This window comes from Excalfactoria chinensis, chromosome 1 (genome assembly GCF_039878825.1).
Source record: "Excalfactoria chinensis isolate bCotChi1 chromosome 1, bCotChi1.hap2, whole genome shotgun sequence".
In the NCBI taxonomy this organism is placed as follows: Eukaryota; Metazoa; Chordata; class Aves; order Galliformes; family Phasianidae; genus Excalfactoria; species Excalfactoria chinensis.
Window position 1 is genome coordinate 88067113 of NC_092825.1, and position 15234 is coordinate 88082346.

The window sequence follows — 15234 nt, forward strand, 5'->3', positions numbered from 1 at the left end:
CCTGAAGTGTGTCAATGCTATGGGCAGCATGGATGCAGTCAGTTGCATCACTGGTGAGTCACTGAGGAACTTCAGCTGTTACCAGAGGGTCACAGAATGACTTCTTTTTCTCTCTCAGCTTAAGGAACAAGTCACAGAACAGGAAAAGTGCAAACTATGTCAATTTGTCCGACATAGAACTGTTGTAAGAGAATGTGTACCTCACATCTATGTGTGTATGCATATACATGTATTTTGCTCCTGTGAGACATATGCAGGATGGAAGGTAGTTAAGCTGATTGCAAGTAGTAAGATGGCAAAGGATTTTTAATGCATGTTGGAGTGTTAAATAATGGGCACTTTGTGACACAGGAGAAGAATCATAGAGGCTTGATTAGAGAGAAACCTATGGAAAAAAAGGACTGGAAACACGCTCTTTTCTACCTGTCTCAGGTAGATTTGTCACTAGATCCCTTTTCCAGATCGATCGGCCTCAGTTTCAAACTAGCTTTGTGCCATTTACTCACTGGAAGATTGTTCCCAAACTTTGTTGCCCTGAAGGTGGAAATGTTTTTCTAATTTCAGGATGTGTTGGTTCTCATGCGAAAATTGCCCTTCAGTTAAATCATTTTTCCCCCTTTCTGTTTTCAGCTTCAGTGATGTGTTTGTAGATAGAACCCGTGTCCTTCACTTGGCCAGGTTTATGGCAAGCTGAAACAGTCTTTCATGAACCTCTTTACAATTTTATGTTCATTTAAGTCTTGTTCTTTCAGAATTCTGATATGAAGATTATGTGATCTCCAAAGACCAAATAAGCTTCTTAGCAGTTCCCCTAACCTGATTCCCACTAGCCACTCTGCCTTTTGTTCCATGCTCAACATCTCTGATTGAAGTGAGGCAGAATATTTACTTAGTTTTAATGCTGTACCTAGATTATCTTTAATCTCTGTTCCATTTTTTCTGCATAGCAACTCCATTTTTTCCCCTGCTTGTTTTAATATCCTTTTGCAGTCCAATTTTCACTGTATGTCTGCAATTCTTAATCTTTAACACTCAGCTCTGATTGCAGCTCAGTACTTTATTGTTGGTTCTGCATATCCAGTGGCTGTTTTTGTTGCCACTGTGTATCCTACTGAGCAATTCTATTTACACATTTAAAGCAACACCTAAGTATTTAGATGAGGAAAAGGCATTTTGCAGTACAAAATGCAGTACTAAACTATGATTCCAGGTCAGGTTACTTTAGTGGCATCTGTTATCCTAAATGAAGGTCTTATTAGGTAGATGCAGTCTTTTGCTTGCTTAACGTTGCCAAGTATATCTCATTTTGCATTTATATATTGGCTTCAAAATTGTATTCTGGGGGAAAGAACCATTTATGCTCTATAAGGATTTATGTAGCCTGGGTCACTGATGATGTATATTTCTGCATTCCCTCCTAAACAGCAATCAAATCAAGCTTTTCTATTTAGTCCATAGATGACATTTATGGACTGAGTAGAAATGATGTTCTCTCTTTGTTAATTCTGCAGAAAAAACACAGAATTAAGGTCAGTTTCCTCGTGGTAGGCCTTATTTTTGATACAGTGGTGTAAAATGAATGCTAAACAGCTTCAACTTTTATAGATATAACAGTAACTTTATAAGCTTATATACATTTTACCTGTTTTGATTTTTTTTCTTTTATTGTCTCCCTGCTCCCATGCTTTTCAAAGAACCTCCTTATTTCTTGTTGCCTTGTGTAGCTTTTCGTCATGTTTTTTTCTTGTTCTTGAATTGCTTTTTCCTATTCTTGTTTGTTTTTAACTTCTATTTGCAAAGTCCTCTCTTGCTTCACCTGATTACTTTCATAAAACTAAGCCATTTTTGTCTTGAATATTTTGCAACAGGCAACTTTGAGCACTACAAGGTCTCTTACTGTCTCAGTGCTGAGGGAGGGGAAACTGTCCTTTGCAGCATCTGTTGCCTAGCAATCTGTTTCTCAGGTGCCTTTAGCTGTATGGTGTTGTGATCAAAGCTTAAAAGGCAAGTGCAAAGAAAAATGAAAATGGACTTGAAAAACCCTGCAATCAATGTGCAGCACTTCCTGCAACTTTGGGATTTTTACATGACATTGAATAGATGCCAACAATGCATTCTGCTCTATGTGCCATTATGTACCAAAGGCTTAACTCATTTTGCTAAGTGCTCCTTGGAATATATAAGCAGTTGTTACCATCCCACAGCTCTCTGCTGGATGGCATCACATGTCTCTGCTTAGGATTTGAGCCAATATCACTCAGCCTTGATTCTGGGGCCACTGTTTTGTTGTTGTTGTTGTTGTTTTTTAAACATTACCGCAGATGCTTTACTATCAGACGGCATTCTTAGCAGCAGTCAAGAACTTAAAGTAGGATGTTTCCTATAGGATAAAGCTAACATAGTACCCCAAGAAGCTCTGTTGTTTTATCACCTAGAGCCAAAGAGCCAGATATGCCTTTGTGAGTAACGGGTCCTTCTTGTGACATAGTAGGCACTCCAAACTGGTTCTGGCTAAAGCTGCAAAAGTTACCCATACTTTGATCACTCTGTGCACACGCTTAAAAGAAATCATGAAAGAAACTTCGTGAAACACCACTTTGTCAACTCAAATGGTGTCCAGGTTCTTCAGATGTCTGGCTAAGTTTTATTCATGACATCAAGATGTGCTAACTAGCTAATGCCATCACTGAATAAAATTAGATGGAGTGGTCAGTACCATTCATGAGGTTAGAGGGACAACAAACATATCTCAGTGAGATCACCTGGGTACAAATGTTGTCTAGATTAACGCCACATGACCCCATCTTAATGTAGCATTTTTTCAAGACCGTTTTTAGTTTAGGTATTTAACTCCCATTAGCTTTTTGTATGATTATTAACTAATTCATTATGCCTTAATAAAATGTTTTATCTGCATTGTGACCAATGAATGGAAGCATAAGTATGTTCTCTGTTATCGAGGTCCTGGAGTGTGTCCAGAGAAGGGTAACTAAGCTGGTGAGGGTACTGGAGCACAAGTCTTATAGTGGGTGGCTGAGGAAACTGGGATTGTTCAGTCTGGAAACGAGGAGGCTCAGGGGAGACCTCATTGCTATCTACAACTGCCTGAAAGGAGGTTGTGGTGAGGTGGAGGTTGGCCTTTTGTCTGAGGGAGCTAGTTCTAAGATGAGAGATAACAGTCTTAAGTTGCACAAGGTGACATTCAGGTTGGATATTAAGAAACATTTTTTCTGAGTGGTAAGGCATTGGAACAGGCTGCTCAGGGAGGTGTTGAAGTCGTGTTCGAAAACTAAGGGACATGATTTAGTGGTAAAATATTGGTGGTAGGTGGATGGTTGGACTGGATGATTGTGGATGTCTTTTGCAACATTTGTGACTCTATGATTCTAAAAAATTATATTCTACTTATGGTAAATAAAAACCCAGAGAGAAAAGTAAATACACTAAAGAGAAAAATTCTCAGAAATCTGGAAAAGTTAGGGTATTATACTATTATATATATATCTATTTGTTATCTGTTGTCTCTGTTGTCTTTCTTAAAGGTTCAGCAACAGAAAGGAGTTCATCAGCCTGTCTTTTAGAAGGTTAACAGGGAAATGCAACAGAAATACAGATGATTTCAGCTTATGGTCAAATTTATTGCACTGTAAGAGGGTTAAGCAGGTAAGTCTTTTTCTCTACTAAATGACTGCTGAGGATTCTCTTGACTGTGATTTTGGAATTTCACAATGACATTTTCACATACTATATTGCTGGCAGGTGAGCAGAATCTACACCCTGCTGCTTCTCCCTGTCAGGCCATTTTGAAAGTTAGAAAATTCTAGTTATTTGTAACAATTTTATTAAGTTTCATGAAAAAAGGTTTTCAGTGAATGGAGTTATTAGCAACAGTCCCCATGTACCTCCATGATTCCTGTGTTTTCAGACTTTAGCCATTCTATAATGCATCTGTGTTTCAAACTGAAATTATTTGCTACTGAGATAACTTTTTAATAAGTATATTCTTTTGCATGGAGAAGATAAAGATGAAAGCAAAGTTTTGATTTGGGTTGAACTTTTCCTTATCCTTCTGAGCTTGCAAGTTTCTGTCTATACTTAGTGTCTAGTTTTAAATTTTCTCAGAAAGGTGTTTCCTTATTTATTCCTTATATTAAAAAGCATAGGTCTTCACTATAAAGACAAGGGAATGAATTTGCAGAAGCAGCAGATATAGAACTTTTGATCTGAAGGTGTTTTCCTTCTCAAGGCTGGAGGAGAATTGAGAGTGTGAGATGGTGACAGCGTAATTCAGAGCCCCACTGAATGTTGTTCTGCTTTTGGACTTCTTTGCTGCTACAAAATACGATGCATAGGTGAATAAATGAAATTTTTCCTCTGTCATTTTTAGTATAGGATGTGATGAGGACATAAAAGAATAAGACATAAGTGTCTTATTACGCAGGTGGTTTTATGGAAAGGTGTCAAATCTATGTCAGAAATAACTCATATAGAAGCAGTGCAAACTTTAGGACACCCCAAAATAAATGGTCCAACCACTTAATTGGAAACTGTTTTAAATTGTCAAATTGATACTAGTGTTTTTCCTTTCGGAAGAAAATGTGATGTTATCTGTGCTTTGTAGAAGAATTTGTCATGTTAAAGAAAAAGAGGAAGCTGCTTCATATGGGAAGGGAGGTGACAGTTCCAGTCTACACTGCTGAGTGCTAGGCAGCCTGTACATTGCTCCCCATGAGGGGCAGAGCTTTGCTAATCAAGGGTAGAGGGTAACCATATGGTACCAAAATATTTCCTGTATTCGGGCATCTCCACAAGCCATTTCTATATGTCCCTTCCCTGCCTCTTATACATATACATACATATATATATTATACATATATAAGAGGCAGGGAAGGGATATATATATATAGTTAACCCTCTCTAATTTCTTCAACACCTTTTTACTCTCTCTTTTCCCTTTCCTGATCCCTTAACCAGACTTCATGTTTTTATTCTGCCACTCCCTTTCAGGTTCCTGACCCAGAAATCTCTTAGGTGGGGTGGGATGTTGCTGGGATGAAGCAGAAGTGGTGGTGGAGCACCACAAGGGGTTAGAAATGAAAACCAGGGAGCTTTGAAGCACACCACAATAGTTATTGTGCTACTTCCTACCTCAATGGCAACAATAATGCAACGTTTTTCTCACTCAACTGGAATTCCCTTCCTATGGTTTTCTCCTGGGCTGACCTGAACCTGGGATCAGCCTGTAGATTTGCAGGACATGTTTGCTGGCCACCCATTTTTTCAGCACAGAGTGTGGGATGTGCCAGATTTGCACTGGTGGACAGGCTGTTGGGATGTTGGTGAGAGGCAGAGAAACAACTAGCAACCACTTTATGCAACTCTGTCCTTACAGAGAGGGATAAAAGCTATGCAGTGCAACAGACAGCAGTGCTTTTATTAGTATTGTGACAGAGATCCCATCAGCATAAGAACAGTATTATTTACATAGGTGACACGTATGAAAAGACACCCTCTGAATGTATTATTATTACTTTAAATTTTATATCATTAAAGGTTTGTAAAAGATACACAGCAGAAATAAATAGGCTTCTGCAGTAACACCTCTAAAATTAAAACATTTATAGTGCTGAGGCTATGAAAAAAGCAAATTGAACACCTTAAAATCTCTGTGAATCTTTAAATATCTTTCTTTATATCTTATATAGATATCTTATAAAAGTTGAAGGTAGCTGAAAGCTCAGAGTGTTGTTCAAACAGTGAACAGTGAAATTACTTTCTCAATTACACTTTCTCCACAACCTGATGTTGTGATAACTATTGCTTATATTATAAGAAACTTGTGGGTTTTTTTGGACCCCTCTGGTACTATCATAGGGATGGTGACAGCTCAGGAGGAAACACTTTCTGATATTCCATAGATGTGAGTGTTCCCTGGTGTATTTCTTGTGGCTCAGCACTGCTGCGCCATTTGGATAATGCCAGAGGGCAAATGTTGAAAAGGCTTAAGAAGCACCAAGAGGGAGAAGAAAACTTTAGAAAATGCTGTTGTGACAGATGGTGAGATTGTAGGAAGTTGTCAGATGGAGGCAAGTTGAAGAGTTTTACTTCTCCAGTCTGGACATCTTCTTGGGAAAATCTAGGAGCAAACATAACTAGGAAACTGAAGAGCAGCTTTCATTGGTGAACTACTGGCAGAACAGAATTAGCCAGCAGCTCTTCAGGTAGCTGTATTAATGTTGAACACATTCTAACAGTTCTCACTGTCCACAAAGATCTGCCAGGAGTCTTGGCTGGAATTTATTGGGCTTTGGCTGAAAAACTTTAGAGCTAGCTGGTCACAAAACATAACAGAGTAATGATGGTTTTTCCTAGCAAACCAGTAGCTCTGGTGGAGACAAAGCAGCATCTACCTGGAGCTTTCGTGTGAACAATCATTTACTTATCTTGCAGTAGTGGGGCATACAGGTGTTCCCCTCTTAGCTACTGGACCACTGGGATGTATACATCCAGACCTGGAGCAACTCTGGTAGCTAGATCTGAGGACTGAGTATATATCCTCTACTTTGCTCAGGTTTTTAACTAAGGTGACTGCTGAAGTCTTGAGAAAGGCATATAGTTCTGCAGTCAGAATGCACATACAGCTGTACAGCAGCATTTAAAGTGAAAATGGCACCTGCTCAACCCATAGAAATAGTAAGCTCACAGGAAAATTGAGAGTTCCGTGAAGGAAAGCTGCAGGGAAGTTAATTCCAAGGACAGGCAGAGTCAGATTCTTGCTTTGGAATCTCTCTGAAGTTGAAATGATAATCCATTTTACAGCAAGTGTTCAATTTCACCAAAGGTATACGCTAATTATATAGACACATTAAACATATTAATTTGAGGAGGATAAACCTAAGTGTCTTTTACTTTCTCCACTCCATTCTGTCCATCCCTTCTCCCATCTTTCAACTGCACATATGAGTCTCAGTACCCGCATTAGAGACCTTTCTTTCCCCACACTCTCAGAGACTATTGCATTCTCGTAACTCCCAGAGTACTGAGTGGGTTTGATGTACCATCAGGCTGGAACATGTTAGGAGCTAATTCTGGGATGTGTGAGTGCAGGAATTGTCATGGGAACATAGCTGATAATCAAGAAAGAGAAAAGTTCCAGTAGGAAAACAGGCAGAGGGAGGTTTCTGTGATGTTGCTCTAAACAACCTTAAAGAAACAGTGATTTTGTAATTATTTCAAAGGAGAAACCATACAAAGGAAATCCCTGACCAAGAAAATCAGCAGTAATAAAAGACCCTTTTAAAAGACATTTTATGCAATTCTTTTTCTTTTGGCTTCTTGTAACTAAAATGGTGTTAATTAACTTTGCTAAAAAAAATAATAGGATTCTGTTGGTGACAGAAAAGGAAGGGCTGAATGAGCCTGCCACATGACCAGCCACCAGTCCTTTAATTCAGTTTCCTAGGGAAATGGTGCTTACAAGATTGCTCTGTCTGTCAGTCCCCATGAGCTCCTTTTGAACTCGTTGCCCATTTTTAACTGCATTTGCAGAGAGATCAAGAGTTCTTACATGCTTCAGGAAAACACATGGCCAAACAGACACAAGGCAAACCCCCTGGTAATGGAAAAGCAGCAGAATGAATTCTACCTACTATTAGACATCAGAAAATCCGTATGAGGGAACAGAAGGACTGAAAACAGTTGTAGAAGCAAGAGCTACAGGAAAGCAGGCTTCAAAAGTTTCACTGCTCAAAGAACTAGTTGGAAGCTGCTATACTAATCTCTGTATGCTCCCTTCTAACCTGTGCAGGGCCTCCTGATAATTAAACTGTCAACATTTCCATGATGAAAAGCTGCATTGAAAATCAATGATCAGTTGATGCTGCTGCACACAGGGAAGACAGAAGCCTTGGACAGGTCTGCAGAACCAAGCAGTGAATGCCTTTTGCCACCTTGCTGGGAAAAGCACTGCAAGATTGAACTACCATCCCTCAGTTCTCATCCTTTAATCTTACGCCTGGCTACAGGTAAAATCGAGGATGTATCTCTAAAACTGCATGCCTTGTCTAAAACTTACTTGAGTTACTTTGCATGCTTTCATACCAAGATCACAGACTGAGTAAAACTGAGTGAGAAGCCACAGGGTAGCTCATCACAGAAATCTGTCAGTCTGAGCAGTATGCACGTAGCCCCTTGTGTCAGAGTTCAAGTACCTCTTACTTTCCTATGTATTTTACTTCCCAGTGCTTTCTTATGCATAGAATACTCCTCACCTTGCCTTACAGATGAGGAAAGTGAGATGCAGGGAGAATAAATGATGATATACACTTTGGCAGAGGATGAAGTGAAACAGGAACTTGCTGTACCAGGCTGGCAGCAGCTCTGAATGCTGTGTTGTGGCCAGGGTCAGACTTGGAATCTACTGGAGTGTAAAGCTCCTTCTCTTGGTCTCTATTCTTCCTTCTTCCTCAGATTAGCTCCATCTATACCATTTGATTGCACTTTATTTTATCTTATGCCCCAGAATTGAACATTATCGTGGTGGGATTTAGGAACAGAGTCTGCACGAGAGGGCAGTGTGCATGGCACAGGCTGCCCAGGGCAGTGGGCACAGCCCCGAGTGCCAGAGTTCAAGAAGTGTTTGAACACTGCTCTCAGACATAGGATTTAGATTTTGGGAGGTCACACGTGGAGTCTGGAGTTGGACTTCATGTCCTTGTGAGTCCCTTGCAAGCCAGGAAGATGCTTGTATTACAAGCTTGGCTACAGAAGTAGATTGCTACCTTCCCTTTCAGCACTCATAAGCCATGTCCAGAAATGCTGTGAAGTAGTTGTTAGCAGCCTTAGTGGTTGTTCTGATTTCACAGAAGACAGACTATTTCAAATTATGACAAGTAACTGCTTAGGTGATACTGTTTATTCTGTTGTAGTCTGTGAGGTTTTTAAGCAAGGTACCTGGTTCCCAAAGAATGCTCTGGTAAGCCTGAACTGACAGTACATAGTGTGGTTTAGAGAGATCTGCTGATAGAGTTAGGAAGGAAAAATGGGTAGATAATACAACAGAAATTCCACTTCAGTATCTTACCTTTGATTTTTTCATCTCCTTTTTACCACCTGTGTTTTTCATATTGAACAATCAGAGCAGAATAGACTACTCTGATTTAACAACTTCTTTAAAATCTTGTTCAATAGCTTACCTATGTTTTTGAATGCCACTCTTGTCAGAACACTTAGCAGAAACCTGCAGAACTTGTGCAACCCATCAGCAATTCCACTGACCCGAAAATGACTTTTCTGTTTCTGAGCACTGGACAAGCAACCACCAGGCACTGCCCACAATACAGCTCCGTTCCTCCCATCTTGCCAAGCAAAGACCAACCTGAAGCCTGCTCACAGATAATAGCATGGAGCATATTCTTTAGAGCAGGGAGTATGTGCAAGTGTAACCAGGCAGGGCAGGAAACTTCAGAGCCACGAGATCACTCCCAGCCCACAGCAGCTCATGCTTTTTTCTTACAGGAGGCAGAAGCAGCTTTTGTACCTCTGATAGCTTGACTTCCTCAGCATGAAACAAGAAGAGGCAGTTTCTCAGACAGTGTGATGCAAAACTTTGTTGTCTTAGACAAGCCTCCTGCCTTCAGATCTTCCTTGCAAACAGTGCTGTAGCCGCAGTGAGCATAAAATAGCAATGGCAGTTGTATGCATGTGCTTGAAGGTTTGCAGTAACGTAGCTTGCTTGTTCAAATAAGGTTTTGCTGTTACCATCACTTTCCACATACAGCCCAGTGATACAGTGAGCAGTACAGCCTCCTTGTTGCCACACTCAAAAAGCAAAGACTTCACTGGGAATATTTTGTATTTTTTCAACTTTTTTGTATATTCACCTGGTTCTAATATGGACCCTAGGTTGGATGTTAGGGGGAAGTTCTTTGCTAGGAGGGTGGTGAGGTCCTGGAACAGGCTGCCCAGGGAGGTTGTGGATGCCCCGTCCTTGGAGGTGTTCAAGGCCAGGTTGGATGGGGCCCTGGGCAACCTGATCTAGTAAATGTGGAGGTTTGGTGGCCCTGCCACGCAGGGGGGTTGGAACTTCATGATCCTTGAGGTCCCTTCCAACCTGGGTCATTCTGTGATTCTTCTACCTCTTACTGATTCCTCCTCTCACATACATAAAACAGAGTTTTAAAACAAAACAACCAAACAAAAAGTAGAAGAGTAACTAGCTGGTTAATCATTCAAAAGGCATAAACACCATCTGAGTTACCTCTTTAGTTCTTTCCTGTAGCACATTATCATCACTTGATCTGAACTGAACTGAATCTAAGCCAGTAAGTGCAGCGAATGAGCAGATCTGCAGATGCTGGAGGTGAGGCGCTTGGTGTAAGTCTGCTTGCTCTTGAAGGCACTAAATGAATAAGAGAAGTGAGGACAGATTGTGTAAGTTCCCTCTGCTACAGAGAAAAACTGATTCTCACTTTCAGGATAGGTTTTAGAAGGAGGTGAAAATATGAGGGAAGGTGTTTTTCTCCCCTTCCTTCCCCCTCTCCACCCTCAATCTGAAGGATGACTTTTTTTCTCCTGGTAGGGACAAAGCTGTGCTCTGAGAACAGTTCTGCCCACCAGGTTCCTTTACTCCTCTAGGGTATTTCTTCATTGCAGTGCAGCTGTTTCAGAGTTTATGATTATTGTAGGCAGGAAGTGGGGAGTCTTAAGGAGTCAGGGTATCAGGATTTTTCTTACCGAAAGCAAGAGTAGTACTTCTTGATTCTTACACTCCTGGGTTCCCGCAGCTCTTTAAAGGCAATAAATCAAGCGAGAGCATTTGCTTGACAGGTGTAGGTTCAGAAGATTTGTAACAGGGAACATGAGGAGCGTGCTTTGTTCTCATTAGCAAAGAAAGGCTTTCTGTTTCAGTTAGAACAAACAAGTCTGTATTTCCTGTATTCTTTAATTACTTCAATTTATTAAAACATTCGTTTTTATATTCTTAATATCCCTGCAGTGCTTTGAGTTCTTAAGTCAGTGAGTCATACCTACTGCTGTACAAGACTAAACTCCTTTTTATATAAATGCTTTGCTTTTCAAAGCTGACCATGTAATTTCATCATTCATCAAATGACCTATAAATCTCTAGATTAAATTAATGAATTTTCAGAAGGCAAATGTGTTTAGGCTCAACAGACAAATATTTATGTCATGGTACTGCTGAAGAAGTCTATGCAGTAGTGTCCTAATAAAAATGAGAAAGTAAAAATCAGTTACTCACAGAAGTACTACCTATTAGAATAGCAGAAATGGCATTGTAAATGGTCATTATGCAAGCAGTTCACTCAGCTAAGGATAGAAGAGTTTTGGTAGCACCTAGACTATGTAATGCTTTTATGAACAGAATCAGAGAAGGTCAGAAATCCGTTTATAAATACAGTCAGTTCTGATGAAATAAGTGCTGTAAAGTTCTGACGCTTACAGTGTTCCTTCCTGTGTGGCTCATGTGCCTCATCCTACGTGTATTTTAAAACATCTCTCTGTCAGTCTGCCATAAAATTTGGAATTCAACACAACATCATGGAACTACTTAGATTCTTGTGCCACTACCTTGTGCCAGCAAGGTGCTTCACAGGTTTACTAAAGAGAAAAATATAAATGTACTTTTCCCCTTGTTCTCTTTCTTTGTTGTGTACTTCTTTCTTGTGTGCTACAAGTTGGATTTCAGCAGACAGATGCAATCAGATTAGAAAAAAATAAATTAATTTCTCATCTTCATGCATTTTAATTTCATTTCATTTTTTTTTTTTTTTTTTCCTCCCTCTCCAGATAAACTCTGGCCAAACTCTTTTTTTTCCTGATATTTCTACATAAAGCTTGTTCTCATGAATTTTCTGACTGCGACAAACAATCTCTATAATCCCAATCAAACTGCTGGACTAAGTCCCTTTTGGCTGTTACAAGTTGCCATTAACATTGCAATGGTTCTGGTAACAATTTGTGTAGAAGGTCACCAGCTTAGCATCACTGCACACCCAAGAAGTCAATACCATTGCCATATTACTTGGGAAGATGAGAGTTGAGAACCCTGGTCTACTGTATCACCCTTGGTTTTCTCCATAGATCTACCACTCTCTGAAGGAGTAGGATGAACTGAACAGACACTCTTCCATCTTACAGACTGTGGTGATACAACTAGTGGAAGCCAGGTGCTATTAGGTTTTCTTTAGAGAAGAGCAGCACCTCTGTTTAAGATGATGTTTAATGATGAGTATTAAGGGGAAAAAAATACATATTTTTTTTCCAAAAATATGTTTATTTTTTTCATTTGTATGTAAATCCAAAAATGTTGGACACTGTATTTCTTAATTTCTGGTGCTGGGGAAGGGTAATGCAGCTCCAACATGCACTCTTGCCAACACAGAATCACACAGAATCACACACAGAATGACCCGGGTTGGAAGGGACCTCAAGGATCATGTAGTTCCAATCCCCCTGCCTAGCAGGGCCACCAAACATATGCCTTTACTAGATCAGGTTGCCCAGAGCCCTGTCCAACCTGGCCTTGAACACCTCCAAGGACGGGGCATCCACAACCTCCCTGGGCAGCCTGTTCCAGGACCTAACCACTCTCCTAGTAAAAAACTTCCCCTAACATCCAACCTAAATCTTCCCTCTTTTAACTTAAAACCATTTCCCCTAGTCCTGCTATTATCAGCCCTTCCGAAGAGTTTACTCCCCTCCTGGGTGTAAGTTCCCTTCAGGTATTGAAAGGCTGCAATGAGGTCACCCCGCAACCTTCTCTTCTCCAGGCTGGCCTTCTTAAACGGGAAAAAAAGGGGGTTTTAATTAGGTTGTCTGTACCTTAAAGAGTGCCCTAACAAGCTGCTGGGAGAGCTGTTGAGTGGCTTCAAGTCTGAGAACAGCAAGAAAGCCTAAGTGCTAGCTTCTCTTCTGCGGTATGTGAAGAATGGAGCTGCAAGAAGGGAGTGTCCCAAAGAGCAGGAAGCTGAACCTGGAACATGCTTCCTTGCTGCTAAATTATTAGGAAAAAAAAAAAAATTCTGTCATTCTTTTGTAACTACCTTCTTTCCGTGCTGTAGCAGAACTATTCGATACATGGAAAATTCCATGCTCATAGACTGATTAAAAGATCATTATTAGCTGAAAAGTGCATGGGAAACAGGCATGCCTTCCCTCTATGTATCATATATGATAGACTTCCTTATGCTGCAAGTTTACATATTATTTAAACTGTTCAGTAGAGAATATAAATCTTAACGCTGGAGTAGGAAGACACCATGAAGCTTGTGATACATCCATGACAGGCACAGGGGAATCAAAACCATCCTTTCTTCTGCCAAAAAAATGAACTCTGAAAAAATCCACAGTAGTACAATATACCATTAAATGTCAGTGATAAATACAGAACTGTCATGAAGAAAATATAGTAGATTGGTGAGAGGGGTTGTGCTTGCTGAATGACTCTTGACTTCATTGCACGTTTGCAACTGCTCTTCAAAAGGAGAAAGAGGCAACAAATTCTCTCCACACACAGCATAGTTTCCCTCCTATTCTTACTTCTATGTTTTATGTCTTTTATCTAGTTCTCTAACATTCTGTATCAAAACATTTAACAGGCAAGTCTTTCAAACAACTACTGCCCTGATATTTAGAATATCTGAACTTGATCTATTTTTGCTCAAATACTATTAGCAGAAGAAACATTTGTATTCTATAGTCTAATGCAAAGCTGTTGAGAGTCTTATTTAAAAAAAAGCTGTGGGTTTGATTTTATTTTTTAGCTGTTCGCTTAATTTGGCTGAACTTTTCCTCATTTTCTCCTAATATTAATCTTCCTTTAAAATCAAATGTATCAGTGAATTAATCAAGGATTCTTAAGTATCTTAGGCTCATTTCAGCATGTTAAATCAATCAAAGACACAGGGCATAATTTTCCTCTTGTTGCCCAGACTCCACAAGTTCTTCACTTTGAGTATCAACCTTAATCTTAATATGTAAGAACATATAACGGTCCAGAAGTTGGGAAGACCTCACACAGCAAGAGTGACAGGCAGATGCACAGAGCAGCTAATGCAAAAGAGTAGCTGCACTGACTTTCAGTTAAAAAATAATAATGATTTTAAACACCAAAAAAAACCAACCAAACAAAAAACCAACCCACCATTTAAAATACCTTCCTTGAAATATTCAGTGTAATGTATTGTTTATTAGAATTAATTTGGTCCTAATAAAAGACATCTCCTTGTGTCTGCCAACTGTACATACCTGTGCCTAGGCTCTGTTGTTTTCTCCACAATAGAACGGATACCCAGTCCTGCAGTACGGACATCAAAACCCAGAGAGGCTGCTTGGGCAGAGATTCATTCTTCCCTTGGGAGACTCAGCTGAGACTACGTGATTTATTTTTGAAGAATGGAAGTCAGCTTTTTTTTTTTTTTTTTTTTTTTTTGAAAACCAATTGTCAGGCTTGAGGTAAGATGATTAAATCAAAAGCTGAGCGCTCTCTGTAGCCCCAGATGTACCCTGTCAAAACTGCATTGCTGCGCAGTACAAAATGGCCTGGCTATTTTATTGATGAAGGAAAAGTAAGCCCTGTTTTCTCCCAAAGCTTAAGAACATCATTTAAAGAATAGTGCTGCCACAGCTATTCGCTATTACTATGCTTTGTGCAATTTCCTTATTATTTGTGCTGAAGAAATGGGAGAAACTGATTTCACCAGCCAGGTGAAATCTTAGCAAAGAAGGCAGAAATGAATTCAGCTGCCAGAAAGATGACAACCTAGGCTGCTCCTGCTGTGGAAACAGTTCAGACAGAGAAGATGACTCAGGCAGAGCCATAGTGTCTTGGGTTTGCAGTTTCTGGAGGCCTCTTCTATTTGCAGCAGCTGCTCACCTTGATTGTCTGTGCTCTGGCTCATTGCAGCAATCCTGATTTAACAGAGCCACACCATAAGCAAAGGAGGCAGTGGGATTATGCTGATTTCCTTGTCCATTGCAGTCTGCTACCATAGCACCTTCCAGCCCTGTCTGTGATTAAAGCCAGTGACCAATCCAGGCAGCATCAGTGATACTTCTGTGTCTTCTGCACTCCATGTGGCCTCTCTATAAGCCTCCCTCACAGGCACACAGAGCTAATGACCACAAGCCTGGTCTTCGACTATTTAGCAAAACACAAGTTTGAAAACAAAGTTGTAGATAGATATCTATGGTTTTAGAAACTCAGTTAATGTC

At 40.0% G+C, this 15234-nt stretch overlaps 1 protein-coding gene across 3 annotated transcripts in view; it reads right to left on the reverse strand.

Moving 5' to 3' along the window:
• Window positions 1-15234, reverse strand: part of HTR1F (5-hydroxytryptamine receptor 1F) — a 113449-nt gene that overhangs the window by 87190 nt on the left and 11025 nt on the right. The window contains exon 1 of one of the 3 annotated variants that reach the window (XM_072339914.1): window positions 14269-14361. The exons of the other annotated variants lie outside the window; for them this stretch is intronic. The gene's annotated coding sequence lies outside the window, so the exon portion shown is untranslated. Of the gene's footprint in view, window positions 1-14268; window positions 14362-15234 lie in introns of those variants that run through there. 3 annotated transcript variants of the gene reach the window in all.